We start from the raw sequence: 14,016 nt of genomic DNA, 5'->3' as shown, positions 1-14,016 counted from the left end.
TGCTTTGGGCAGGCCCCTGTCCTAGACAGCATCCAGATTAGGTTCTCTGGGCATGCAGTAGGTGCTCATTGAGGGTGGGGAAGTGATTGCACTGTGGTCTGGGCCCAACAACTCAGGAAGAGGTGTCCTGGGGGTGCACCCACCTTCAGGATGGCTGTTGAGTTTCTTTGTCCCTTTCCCCCAGGCCCCCTGCTTCTCCATCTCTTGTCTCCTCCAACCCACCCACTACCCCAGCAGGCCACACCCCTCCCTGAGTGTGGTCCTTCAAGGCTCTCTATCCCACTTCTAAACTTGATGCTACTAGAGGAAGTCTTAGGGACTAATTCTCACTAAGGTGTGAATGACTGCCTCACTTTGATTTCTCCCTTTGCAGCTAGGGGCTCAGAGGATGAGAGCTCAAGACACTGAAAGCTGGGGTATGAGTCTGGGAGTCACTCCTAATCTGGAGCAGCTCTAATGGTGTCAACTGGGGGGTTGGGGTTACAGGTGGGGCCAGGGTGCCTTTGTCCCCACAGCCCAGTTGAGTTCCCATTCCTCCCTGATGGGCCTCCCTGATGGGATTAAGATGGGCCTCCCTGATGGGATTAAACGTGGTTAAGAAAGTAGACACACCTAGGTTTCAATCCCAGGTCTGTCATCACTTACTGACTGTGTGGCCGTCGGCAAATTTTTTTTTGGTTTTTTTTTTGGTTTTTTTTTTGACAGTCTTGCTCTGTCCGCCAGGCTGGAGTGCAGTCCAGGGCTCAAGCAATCCTCCCACCTCAGCCTCCCAAATAGCTGGGACTACAGACAGACACGAACACGCTGGGCTAATTTTGTATTTTTGGTAGAGACAGGGTGTCGCTATGTCACCCAGGCTGGTCTCGAACTCCTGGGCTGAAGTGATCCTCCTGCCTCGGCCTCTCAAAGTGCTGGGATTACAGACATGAGCCACTGCGCCTGGCCTTGGGCAGCTTTCGGAAGCTTTCTGACTCTCAGTGCCACATCTGTAAATGGGGGTAGTAAAAGCACCTACCTAAGAAGGTGGCTCAGGGGAATCAGTGCACTCTGGGGTCATGCACTTGGCTGGTGGGCTGGGCCTTGCTGTTGTGGCCTGTCTCAGATGGCTCTGCCCTGCTTGGGCCTTGCTGCCCATCCCTTGGGCGGTGACATCATTCCCGTGAAGGAGAGGGCCTGGCAGCATGGGGCCCTCTGAGGGTCTCTGAGCTGGGGGCAGGGCCAGCTCTTCTGCACCCTAGACTGTCCGCACTTTTTCCGGGGGGCCGTCGATGGTCAGGGCAGCGGCTGGGTGCTTTAGAGGAGGCAATGCCATGTACCTGTTTCTCAAGGCTCCATGTCAGGCCCGCATGGGGCTCCCTCTCCCCACCCCCAGCTACCACAGACAGAAAATCCTTCAGAGGGCTGGAGGCCTCTGGGCCTGAGCTCTGCACTGGGGACTGCCTGTCTCTGAAAGGCTCCCCCCTGTGTCTGCAGAGCAACCTGAGAGAGGCCTCATGCCCCATCCCCTGATAGACCCACCGAGGCTCTGGGGCTCGTGTGGAGGGAAGCTGAGGTGTCTATCCTGAGCAGCAGCAGGACCGAGTTACAGGACCTGAGACGGGAAGCGGGAGATGGGGCAGGGGATGCTTGGCGGGTGAATGCAGCAGGGCCTGGGAACCAGGTCTTCTGGGCTCCTCAGCCCCACTTCCTCTGCCCCTTGTGGCCACTAGCACGGGTGATGGTCGGGGGTCTGCCAGGAAGTGGCCAGTGCCATGTCTCTGTGTCCTGGGGGTCTGGCCGGACTGGGGAAGCAGCCACTGCTGGGTGTCTGTGTCCCAGGGGTCTGGCTGGAGTGCGAGGGACTGGTGGTGGCATTTGGATGGCCGTCTCAGGGAGGGGAGGCTGCCCTGGCCGCACACCACCCCAGGCTGCTGAGGTTGGACACCCCACAGGCGCCAGCCATGTGTCTGGGGGATCGCCAGTGAGGGCCAGGGGAGACACATGGCTGGGCTTCCCTGGGCAGGGCTTTGCCAAGCAAGAGAGAAGGAAAAGAGAGGCAGGGGCAGGTAGTGCTGCTGCGGACACAGGAGAAGCCAAGACACAGAGCTGGGCCCGCGTCACCCTTCACCTGGAGCAGCTCTGAGGGTGTCAGCTCAGAGTGCGGTGGGGCTGTCGGAATGATCCCTGGATCTCAGGAGCATCTGAGGGCTGGCTGGGGCTTCTGCCCCCATTCCTTCTTGAGGAAACTGAGGCTCTGAGAGCTTGAGTGCCAAGCTCATTACCCCCAGTGGCCTGTGGCAGAGCAGAGACTGCTGAGGTTGGGGCCTGCTCAGCCACCCACCCTCTCCCGCCCACACCATTCAGCAGGGTAAAGAGTCCACAGGACCCTCTCAGCCCCCCGGGGCTGGTGCAGGGATTGGGGGATCCTCGACACCGCCAAAGGGAGGCTTAGGGAGCCCGGGCCTGGCTTCGGGAGGGAGGACAGATGCCACCAGTGCCCCCAGCTCTCTCCTTGGCCCCGACGCCTCCCTCCAGCCCTTGCTGCTGCTGACAGCCTTCCCCGTAGCTGCAGGCTCTTCTTGGAGACTGAGTCTCGCCTCTCGAGTGTGAGTGTGAGTGTGTGTGCACACCTATGCAGAGGCGAACGTGGAGTGGGACCAGCCAGGTACTGAGAGCATCCCAGAGAGGCCCAGGGCATGGAGGGGTCCAGGTCCTGCAGTCCAGGGTTACTGATAAGTGTCTGCCGCTCTGATTAGTTCTGTGATCCCTGGAATCCCAAAAAACAGGCCTCCTGCTGATCCAATTAATAAGTTTGCCCACGTCTGTTTGCAGTGGTGAGCAGGCTGGTGGGGTGGTCAAATTAGCAAAGCCAGCGTGGGTTCCTTAGTGGCCAGTAATGAAGCCAGTAATCGAAGTGCTGAATCGCAGCCCCTTCTCTCCTGGGCACCAGGGTGGGTGGCAGGCGCTGAAAGGTTCATTTGGGAGTCCCACGAGGAGCTCGTTCCTGGCTATGGGGCCGGCCCATGGCCGTCTGTCTGCTCATGCTGCCCCTGCACACTGACTGTGGGTGGGTGAGACAGGGGCTCCAGGGCCAGGGTGTGTACAGCCCCACCCTCTGGCCAACCCCATCTTCTCCAGAGGGAGAGACGAGGGAGTAGTGATGGTGGTGCAGGCTGGTGCTGGGAAAGAGGGGCCCAGGCAGGGGTGCCAAGGAGCCTCCTGGGTCCACTGTGCAGCTCACCTTGGCTCTCGGAGACAGCCCCACTGAGGCTCCCTGCTCTAGCACTGCTCTCCCATCAGAGGGACAGCCCCAAGCCCAAGCCAACTTCTGGAGCTCCTTGATGTGAGCATCTCGGTCCCCCAGGAAGAGGATCAGACACTTCAGCACACGCTCAGGGCCTTCTGCCAGCTGACCCCAGGCCTACCCCTTGTCTGCACCCCCTCCACAACCCCCAGGCCCGAGGCTCCGGCCACACCCATCTCAGGGACACGCCCTGGCCCCACTGGCATGCTCCCAGCTGTGTGTCCTGCACACAATGGCCCACCTCCCCATGGATGGGTCTGACGTTGGTTTCAAGAAGGTCTCGGGCTGAGAGCAGATGAGGGCAGGTGCTGGGGCCTGTATCGGGGCTGTGTGGCAGTCACGTGAGAGGAGTGGGCCTGGTGTGGTGGGTGGTCCTAGAAGGCGAGGCTCCTGGTATACTCCGGGGGCAGACCCTGGGGTTTGCTGCTGGCCTGGAAGGATGGGGAGAGAAAGAGAGGAGTCAAGGATGCATCGAGGCATGGGAGAGGACTTGTCTTGCTGCAGGATGTTGGGGGAAGCTGTGGATTTGTTGGGGCGATGGGAGTTCAGCTGCGCCGTGCAGATCTGTGCTGCCCATGAGACAAAGGTGAGGCAGTGGAGTTGGGGAGCCGCAGATGTGGGGGCCTCAGCAGAGAGATGGTATTTGCCAGCTGGGGCTGCCACTGGTGAGTGCACACAGGGAAGGAGATGCTGGAGGCCAGATCTCTGGGACACACTGGTGCCAGGAGGCCAGGAGATGAAGAGCACCCCACAGAGGAGCCTGAGAAGGGGCAGCTGGAGAGCCCAGTGAGGGTGGGAGGTGTGGGAGCAGGGAGAGGTGGCATGTCCCTGACTGCTGAGAGCTCAGGTCAGGTGAAGGCTGAGACAGGACCAGTTCAGTGACATGGAGGAGACAAGATCCTGGTGGGTATTGGTCCTGTCCCAGCAGGCTAGGAGTAAGGAGGCAGAAGCAGCAAGATCAGACACTTCCATCAAGCGGGGAACAGGGACTGTGCCTGGAGGGTGAAGAGAGGGTTGTTCTCAATATGGGAAGAGCAACCACGAGTTTGCCTGCCAGAGAATGACTGGGAAGTGAGGGAGAAACGGATGGTTCAGGAGCAAGGGAGACTACCTGGAGCCCACCTGCAGCTGGGAGAGGCCGGTGGCCACGGTCCAGCCCAGCTGAAGGGCTGCCTTGGCTGGTCTGTAGGTAACGGCGGGTGTCACCAGGTGTTGGGCAGATGCTGGTAGGTGGGGCACGTGGAGGTAACATCTGGGGAAGTTCCCTTTGGGAGGTTTCACTTCTCAGCAGAAAGGGAAGAAATGGAAGCGAGGTCATCAGCCTGAGTGGGGATGGGGAGGAGGTGTTGAGGAGTTGGGAGGCAGGAGGGGAAGGTGTGAAGTCACTTTCCAGGAAAGTCGGTGGGGGGAATGGCACAGGCATGCCTAGGATTCCTGGGTAGGTCTGTGGATGAATGGAGAGCGAGGCCGTCAGCCCGCCGCTGTCTCCTGCCATCCATGTGGGTATAGGAGCCCAGTGGATGGAGAGGTGGGTTTGGCACCCTTAGTACAAGGAGGAGAGTGATGGGGAGGAGGCCGTAATGCCGTCATTGGCTGCCAACTGAGGGCAAGGCTGGTGAGGGGCTGTGAGAGCCCCCAGTGGCACTGATGGAGTGAGGGGCATCCTCAGGCCTGAGCTGGAAAGAGAGGGGGTGTCAGAAGTGGGACCACATAGGGGTCCGCATGGGTGGAGCACAGTGGGCATCACAGAGAGTCTGGGAGCTGGGCCTGACTCCCCTCCCACCTCCAGCAGGGCAGCCCCTGCCATGGCAGTCATCTCTCAGCAAGCATGGCTTGTGTGCTTCTGCCCACTAGGCTCAGTGCCAGGGTCTCACACTCCCTCCTCCCAGTCCTGGGCTCTGCAGGCCAATGCGCTCCCTGACTGTCTCCTCGCTGTAGGTTCTGTGGCTGGAAGAGGCCAGCAGAGCCCACGCTGGGATTGGGGGCCTGGGTTTGGCCGCCCTGACTCAGGTGTGGCTGGAAGAGGCCGGCAGAGCCCACGCTGGGATTGGGGGCCTGGGTTTGGCCGCCCTGACTCAGGTGTGGCTGGAAGAGGCCGGCAGAGCCCACGCTGGGATTGGGGGCCTGGGTTTGGCCGCCCTGACTCAGGTGTGGTGCTTTCAGCCATGCGACTACCCAGGGCCTGGGCTCTTCGTCTAAAATCCAGGTTGGATAGAGATCAGTGGGGACAGCAGTGGACTGTGACCTGCAGAGAGGGGGCATGGAGGGATGCCCCAGGACATAGCCTGCTGCCCCAGGTGGTTCTGCCCCACCTACCCTCCTCGGACACTCAGCTGTCCCCTCACTAGGGGACAGAGTCCCCAGGCCTTCACCCTGCAGGCCTTTCCTGAAATCGAAGCTGGGAGCTCAGAGCTGGCTGCGCTCTCTTGGGGCACCTCCAGTCCTGCAGCAGGCACTGGGTCCCTGACCAGGAGGAGACAGCCCCTGTGCCCTGACCAGGAGGAGACAGCCCCCATGCCCTTGCACTGTAGGGCTGGGGTGAGGATGGAGAAAGGGCTCCTGACGCAGGGGGAAGGTCAGGGAGCCCTTCTTGGAGGAGGTGAACAGAGTGAACTGAAGTACAGGGAAGGGCATGCTCTGAGCAGGGGGCAGCCTGTGCCAAGGTTCAGGGGTGACTCTGCAGCCACCCCATCTCTCTGCCTGGGTTGGCCTGCTCTGCTCTGGCCCTGGGCACGCCCTGGGTCTGCTTACCCTCCGAGGGCTCCCCAGGACATGGTGTGCCAGCTCCCAGCACGTGGTTCTGCAGAGAGAGGGGGCATCGGGGCAGGGCTGCGGCTGCCCAATAAGATGAGGCGAGATGAAACATTTCCTGCTGCATCCAGGCAGGAGGCAGCAGTGGCGGCCGGCCAGGTCATCCCGGAGCGGAGGGTCCAAAGGGAGAGGTGGGGCCAGTGAAGGAGGGGGCAGGGAAGGGCGGGGGAGCAGGACGGGAGGTCTTGAGCCCAAATCCACACTGTCAGGGTGGCCCCAGTTGAGCTGGTGATGACCGAAGCTCACTCCTCTCCAGGCCATGCCTCCTGGCTGTGGGCCCTAGCTCAGCACCGTGACAGTCCCCTCCTCACTACATACACACCACGTACACACACAGGCACATGTATGCACGTGTCTTTCCCCCGGGACAGTCATACAACAGCGAGTGGCCGTGGCGATGACATTCAGAGTCTTCTCTGTGCAGGTGGAGTCCCGGTATTGCTGCAGAGGTCAGCCACGGGATTGTCCAGGCCTGGACGGGCACGGCTGAGCCCAGAGCAGTGCCAGCAGTGACGGGCTGTCCTGTTGGACTGCGGGGCCACGGTGGTCGACCCTCCAGCCACACAGGGGCGGAGGGCAGCTCGTCGTAGTTGTCTCGCTGCGTGGGAGACACGCACCAGGATGGCTAAAGCGCTGCTATTGCATTAAAATCTCAATGTGAGGCTGGCCTGGAATGGAACCCCAGCCGGGCTGTGTGACCTCCGACAGGCCCTGTTCCTTGAGCGCTGTGAACCTCAGTTTCCTCATCTGGACAATGGAATGGGGTACACACCTCCCTTTCTGGGGTCTGAGGACTAAATGAATGGGTGCACGTGGTGGGCAGGGGCTGGGGTGCCCCCCACCTTCTGTTGGGAGTGGTCTGCTGTCGGCTTCCAGGCGACACAAAGGACAGAGTCAGTGCAGCAGGAGCAAGTTGGAGGGGAAGGAAAGGCTCTTCTGAGCCGTGAGGAAAGAAAGTGGCCATGGGCGCAGGGAACACAGGCTGCCGGCACAGGAGAGGCTCTGCCGGGCAAGGGATTCTGCCCACTCAGCCCGGGTTCCCACAGGCCTTGTTGCTGCTCCTTCAATGGAAGGCTTGGGCCACAAGGTCTTCTGCAGGGAGACCCCAGATGGCCTTGGCGGGGGCAGAAGCAGCTCTGCGAGGACTCGGCCCTGGGCCCGCAGCTGGCATCCCAAGGGTCTGATGTGGGCTTCCTCCAGGGGCCAACTGGAGGTTCTGCTGGGAAAGACCAGGCTGGGTGAGAGCAGCTTTGGGGACAGAGACCTCCCAGGGCTGATATCAACTCAGTGGAGGCTGAAAGGGTGGGTGTGTGACCCCCCTGCTCGGCCTGGTCCCGCTCTAGGCACTGCGGGGTGCGAAGGCAGGCTCTCAGGGGCATGTGCACAGCCCGAAGGCCAGCGCCTGGTGGGAAGGTGGGGGGTGCCAGCAATGGCGAGGATGGGGCTGCGGCGGGTCCCAGGGGATGGGAATTTGGGGTGAGGAACTGGCCTTTTAGTCTTGGTACAGAGAGGAGTTGGGGGAGCTCTGAGCCAGGGAAGAACATGGTCTGGTTGGGTCTAGAAATGAGCCGTCTGGGGGGTACTACAGTTTGGGGGGCCAGGGTGGGAACAGGAGACCTGGCACTGCAAGTCTCAAGGACAGGGCTGGTGGGGAGTGGGCTGGTGGGGAGTAGAGGCAGCAATCGACCTCGTCCAGGGCAGGGTGGGGTAAGCTGGGGTTTCAGGCCCCCTCAGGTGCTACATGGGGAGGAGTTAACCTGGAGCAGGAGGGAGGGGTGAGATCCTGGCAGAGGGGACTCGGGGACAAAGTCACGGAGATGAGAGCCTGGTTGCCTGCAGCCTGGAAGGGAGGAGGAGTAATTTAGTGTTGCTGGCGCATGACACTGTGGGGCCAGGCTGAGAGCCACGACCAAAGAGGGAAGACAGAGGCCGTGCCCAGGGCATGGTGGGATCCCACAACATGCCAGGGGCATAGGGCGGGAGCGGCTCTCGGGCCCTCAGCTGACTGTGCAACAGTGACAGCCGCAGCCCAGCCCCACCCCATTGTTGTGACGTCAAGTGGGAGGATGGGAGCCAGGCCTCCCCCGCAGCCTCCAGGAACCTGCTCAGCGCCCTCTGAGCTCCGGGTTCCCGTGTCCCCAGCACACCATGGAGCTAGAAAGGGTTTCCTCCTGACACCAGGGGCCCTGGAGCTCATGTGACTATCCTCCCCCAGCCCGGCAGGGCCCCATGGGCATCAGGGGAGCAGGAAGGGCACGGCCCCGGTGGCCTCACGTGATGGAGGGAGGACAGCAGGATGACAGACGCAGGGCCCTGGGGCTCCGGCCCTGACCCTAAGTGGACACTCACCTGCTCCACTGAAGTCACCCTGTCTGAACTCCATCAGCTGCGCCAAGACTTGCAGGGTGGTGGGAAGCCAGGGAGCATCCCTCCTGTTTGGAAGCGCCCTCTGGCTGTCTTGTGGAGTGGCCTAGCTGAGCAGAGGAGGGAAGCGGTATCCCAGCAGGAGGGTTGTGTCCAGCACAGGCTAGACGTCCAAGGTGAGGGGAGACACCTGGAGAGGAAGAGAGGGACCTTCAGCAGAGGGGACCGAGAAGGGCTTCCTGGAAGAGGCGGCATCTGAGCAAAGCCTCACAAGAGAGGAGAGGATCTGAGGACGCAGAGAAGGGAGACGAGGACATGTCCAGGGGAGAGGACAGCATGAATAAGGGTCTGGATGGGTGTGGGGGCGGCCACATTTGGGGGAAATCTGAAGGCCTGCAGGGGACAGTTGTGCCTTTTAGCAGGGGCGAGAAGAGGCATCAGGCCTGGCTGGCTTGAGACAAAATGTCCCGTCATTTTTCCTGGGGGCCAGAAGTGTGGTGTTGGGGTGTGGCCAGACCTGGCTGTCACCGTCTTCCTCCCATCTTTTTGCCCTGGAATGGGGTGGGGGCAGTCACAAGGTCCCACAGGTGGCCATAGGCTTTTCTGCATCTGTAGGATGGTGGCAATGGTGGCATCCCTCTCAAGGCTGACATGCAATGGGAGGGGCATCTCACCGGTGAGGACGGGACACGTGTGCACCTTGTGGTCCATGCCTGGTGCTTCCTGAGTGTCCCGTTCTCCTTCGCCACCCATCAAGGACCTGAAGCTGGCTGTGCAGCCCCTTCAAGCCATTCCCTGGGGGAGAAAGACAGGCCTCTGTTGACAGTGCTGCCCCCAGGGTCCAAGCCCTAAGAGGAGGTATGCCCTGGAGACATGGACACAACCTGCCGAGTCTCCTGTAGGGCTCCAGGCTTCCTGGGGTCATCTCATCCTGACACACACAGGGCCCAGGTGGCAGCTGCTCCCCACGTGACTACACCCATGTCCACAGAGGTTGCCAAGAAGCACCAAGGCGAGGTCTCTTGGCAGGTCAGCCTCGGTGGCCCAGGCCAACCCCCAGTCCATCTGTCTGTCCAACAGTCACCAGGTCCTTCTGCCAGCAGGAGCAGGAACGTGGTTCCATGCACCCAGCTGGAAGTGACACTGAGACAGGTCGTCCCTGGGGCCCGCGTGCTCTACTGGCTCCCCCTGGGGCCATCACTGGCTCTGCTGACAGCCGGGCCAGGAAACCAGTGGGAGGCGGCTCATTCCCCCTTCCGAGGTCCCACAGGTCATGGCTCCCCTGCTCTCAAAACACTTCGGCAAGCCTCTCAGCTGGGCAGCCCTCCTGTGCCAGGCTCTCAGCGGCATGCCCCTGCCCACCCTTCCTTCGAAGGGGAGTTCAAGGAAGGGGAGGGCGGCAGCCCCAGCAGGGCCCAACAGCCCTGGTTCTTACCTCATCCTCACCGAGCCTTGCTTTGTGATCCTGGGCCTCTTACTTTACTTCTCTGGGCCCCAGATTTCTCATCTCTAGGGTGAGATGGTCCACATGCCACAGGCTGGGAATGAGAATTTCCATCCAAGTGTTGTTACCTGGCTCGGAACCAGAGCGGGTCACCAGTGATGCTTAGTAAATGTCCTGTGAGAGACCAGAGTCAGAGCCTGGGTCAGGTCACAACCGTGCCCCCACTCACTGACTCACTGCACCTGCAGGCAAGCCCCGCCCCTTCCTGGGCCTCAGTTTCCCCTGGGTCCTAGCCTTTCTACTCTGAGCACCTTCATTCTTCAGCAATCCCGCCTACCATAAGGCCCCTGCAGAGGGGACCTGCTGGGGTGGGGTCTCCTTGGCAAGGGCTGGGAGGAGGACGCTCATGGGAGTCGCTGACCTTGGTCGGGCCTCGGAGGGAGGGCAGTTGTTCCTGGCAGCCTCAAGTGAACGCACTCATCCCGTCCTGTTTTCTGTTTGCTCGGCAGCACTGGGGTCATCTGCTGAGGGTGGACCTGGGACCGGATTTCCAAAGTCCAGTCCAGCCAGAGGCCAAGCCCACCGCCCTGACCCACTTCACCTTCCCTACCATGCGCTGGGGCATCAGACCTCTGCCCACTTCTGCAGAGCAGCTCAGGAATCCGGTGATCAATGTGTGGCTCGTGGCCAGCACCAAGAGCTTTCCCTGACCTCTGCTGCCCCCTCGGCCTGACCCATGGGAGCAAATGGTGACTTTTGGAGTGGGGGTACCAAAATTTGATCTTCAGCAATTTTTTTCTCTGATTTTTGATCCTCACTGTAGAAAATATGACAAATTCAGAAAAGTATAAAAGAAAAATGTTAAATTACCCAGCATTTCACCAGCCAAGTATAACAACATTAACATTTCTTTGCTTGCATTACTGTCCGTGGCTGTCCGTATGCAGTTATTTTTTCAATGGGATTAGATTATACAGCTCTGTTTCTGAGCATGCCCATCTGCCCGAATCTTGAGGCACTCTTTGAAAGCCTGATTTCTGGGGCAGCATCAGAGCCTTATTGATGGAACCAGCTCCTCTAGGCAGAGGTCAGATCTCCCGCTTTGGCGCAGAGTCAGCAGGGCTGCCCAAGCGTCTCCGCGAGCCCGCCAGCTGATCCCCAGAGAGAACCCGGGAGGGGGACAACCAAGTGGGTGCTCGTCTGGGCGCTGTGTCCTCAAGCAGGCCAGCACCCTAGCAGGGCCGGGGCAGGCGCTTGTCCTTCCTCACACCCATCGGTCCAGCCAACGCAGGCCACAGGCAGAGGCAGAGGAGCAGGGGCCCCATGGCAGGGTGAAGTGGACCCCGGATCCCTAACATCTGCCAGGTCCCACAGCCTACAGGACACTCCATACATCAGCCATCAGGGCTTCCTCCTGACCGGCCAATCCTGCATGCCAGGAACCCAGCCCTACAAATGCAGGCACCCAACAGATGCAGAGCTAGCAGAGAAGGGGAACTTGCCCCCGTCACTCCCCTCTGAGGCTGAGACAGTGGACCAGACCCCACCTGTGTCCTGTGAGGCAGGGCTGAGGGTAGACCTGCTGCCCTGCAGGGAACAACTGGCTTCAGAGGCTGCCGCCGCCCCCCACCCCTGCAGTGATGGGGAAGGATGCTCAAAAGAAGCACTGAGCGAGTGACCAGTGACCCTGCCATGATGGGACTCAGTGCCACCGCTGAGCTGGGACCCTTCAGAGTGAGGAGTGAGGTGCAAGGCAGGTGCAAGGCTGGGCCCCCGTCTCTGGTACCCACATCCCCAACCCCTGCTACTTTGCAGATGACAAGGAGTTTTCTTGGCAGGGGGTGGGGACCAACTCCCCATCTCTGTCGGTCTCACAGCCCTCCAAGGGGCTGTGGCTGTGCCCCTGATGGTGGGCCACGCATGGCCCCTAGCCCTGCCCACCCCGACCTGTTCTGAGCAGCTCTGTCCTCTTTGCCCACAGGCTGCGCAGCCCCTGGGTGCCCTTGTGCCTCGGGCAGCCCCGAGTCCTGCAGGGCCGGCTGGCCAGGTCCTCGCCCTCGATCTGGGACAGGTAACACACCTGTTGTCTCCCCTGGCTCCCTGGTGTCTCTGCGTCTGTCCCCAGACATCTGTCCCGTGTCTATGTCCAACTCCCCGAGACAGATGCAGAGGCCCAGAAGGTGAAGGTGAAGGCCTGGGCCAGCAGCACAGCCTCACAGCCCTCACCCCAGCAGCCCAGCCAAGGGCTCCATCCTTGGACTTGGGCCCCCTGCAAGTGGCCAGAAGAGGCTCCCGGTGGAAGGCAGAAGGGAGATCCCTCAAGGCCTCCCCATGTGCCAGGGGAGGTGGGCACTCATCCCCGTCCAGGGAATTCCCACAGGCAAGGAGGGAGCCAAGAAGCACATGCGCATGCACACACATACGCACGCACGCACGCACGCGCACACAGGCACACGCACTGCCGGTTAGCCCCAGATCCTGGTGTGACTCACCAGGCAGCAAGCCCAGCAGGGCCCCCCCCAGGTCCCCAGACCTGGACGAGTGACCCCAGCCTGGAGGGCGTGGCCGTGGCTGCTCTGGGCACCACACTCCTCCGTGTGTGTCTGCTAAGGAGCTGTTTCCAGATGCTGGGGACTCCCTGACCCATCTCAGCCCTTGCCAGGCCACCTTTTCACCCAGGGCAGGGGGCAGAGGCCTCTGAGCCGCAGGCCTCCAGCAGTTTCCCCCAGACTGCCAGTGGCCTGGTGACCCCACCCCACACAGTGCCATCTCTGACACCGTCCACTGTGTGGGGGGTGCTACCATGTAGAATGTGGTCCAGCGACAGCCCTGCCCACGTCTGGGTGCATCACTCTGTTCTGCAGATGTGGAGACTGAGGCTGCTGTGGCCCGGCAGGGCTTGGGTTAGTGTCTGGTGCGGGGGACACTGGACAGGGAAGGAGGTACTGTCTGGGCGACCGCAGACCCTACGTGCACAGCCTGGACCGGGCAGAGGGGACACGTTCAGAGGTGTGAGAAGCTGAACCCCTAGGCCTGGGTGACAGGGCTGTGAGGGGTAAAGAGGGGTCACCATGGCCACCCCCAGGGTGGGGAATGTGGAGGGCAGTGAGGGTGTGGTGGATGTGGCTGCACTGGACGGGTTGGGTGTTGAGATGCCTGAGGGCCGTAGGTGGGTGGCTGGATGTGATGGGGGTATGGAGCCTGACAGGCACCCCGCCGGAGTTGGATGGAAGCCTGGGAGGGGTCCTCGTGCAGCTGGCGTAGAGGGGATTCGGCCTGAACATGCAGGACAGGGGTGCAGGTGCAAACCAAGGCCTCAGGGAATAGCCCAGGCGAGGTCAGGAGGGGCCTGTAATGTTACCGCCGGACCAGCAGAGGTGGGGAAAGATGTGGCAGGAACCCTGGGGCGGCCAAGTGCGGGGCATCAGCTATGCCTGGGGACGGGGTGCGTGTCCGTGGCCGGGTGCCTGCCGCAAGCGGACACTGAGGCAGAGAGGGGTGCGAGAGCCAGGGGCCGGGGGCACTGCTGGCCCAAAGATTGTTTGGGTGTAGCAGGTGGGTGAGTGTGAGGGACTTGGGGAGGGGGGAGCAGTATTTAAGGGCTGGTGGAGCAGGGAGTCAACTGCTGTATCTGGAAGGCCATCCGAAGGCCGGGGTAAACTGAGGCTCTGTGAAGCTGCCTGACTTGTGAGATGTCTGCCCCGAGCCCACCCCACAGCCCCTTCGTCCTCCCTTCCCACCCCTGCCCGGTGGAGAATCCCTGCCTAGCTCATTGTCTGCCTCCGCTCTGCGCCGCAGGCTGCCGAGGCAGAGGCAGGGCTTCTCTTACTCCTGGCTGTGAGGTCTCACACCGGTTGCTGGCTCTGAGAGGTTAGGGTAGGGCCTCAGGGTGCCCAGGAGGGGCAGGGCTGGGTGAGGGGGCACAGTGAGCTGGGGGTGCAGGTCTCAGAAGAGCGAGGGCCTGAGGCTGGTCAGTGAGGCCTGGGGTATGGCTGGAGAAGGGGTGAGGACTCGGGGCTGAGGTGGCCACGTGGGTGGATGGACGACGCCCTCACCTCTTCCCGAGGGCTGTGGGCACACCGGGAGGCCCTACAGGGAGCAGTGGACTTCAGGG

The 14,016-nt window shown here is 61.4% G+C and overlaps 1 protein-coding gene across 8 annotated transcripts in view; it reads left to right on the top strand.

The window, feature by feature from the left end:
• The window catches only part of BEGAIN (brain enriched guanylate kinase associated), a 50,154-nt gene that overhangs the window by 25,028 nt on the left and 11,110 nt on the right, over positions 1–14,016 (top strand). Inside the window, exon 1 of one of the 8 annotated variants that reach the window (XM_077941711.1) lies at positions 11,950–11,973. The exons of the other annotated variants lie outside the window; for them this stretch is intronic. The gene's annotated coding sequence lies outside the window, so the exon portion shown is untranslated. Of the gene's footprint in view, positions 1–11,949; positions 11,974–14,016 lie in introns of those variants that run through there. 8 annotated transcript variants of the gene reach the window in all.

This window comes from Macaca mulatta, chromosome 7 (genome assembly GCF_049350105.2).
Source record: "Macaca mulatta isolate MMU2019108-1 chromosome 7, T2T-MMU8v2.0, whole genome shotgun sequence".
Classification (NCBI taxonomy): domain Eukaryota; kingdom Metazoa; phylum Chordata; class Mammalia; order Primates; family Cercopithecidae; genus Macaca; species Macaca mulatta.
Note: the sequence above shows the minus strand (reverse complement) of the source record. Positions and strands in the feature narration are given on the sequence as shown.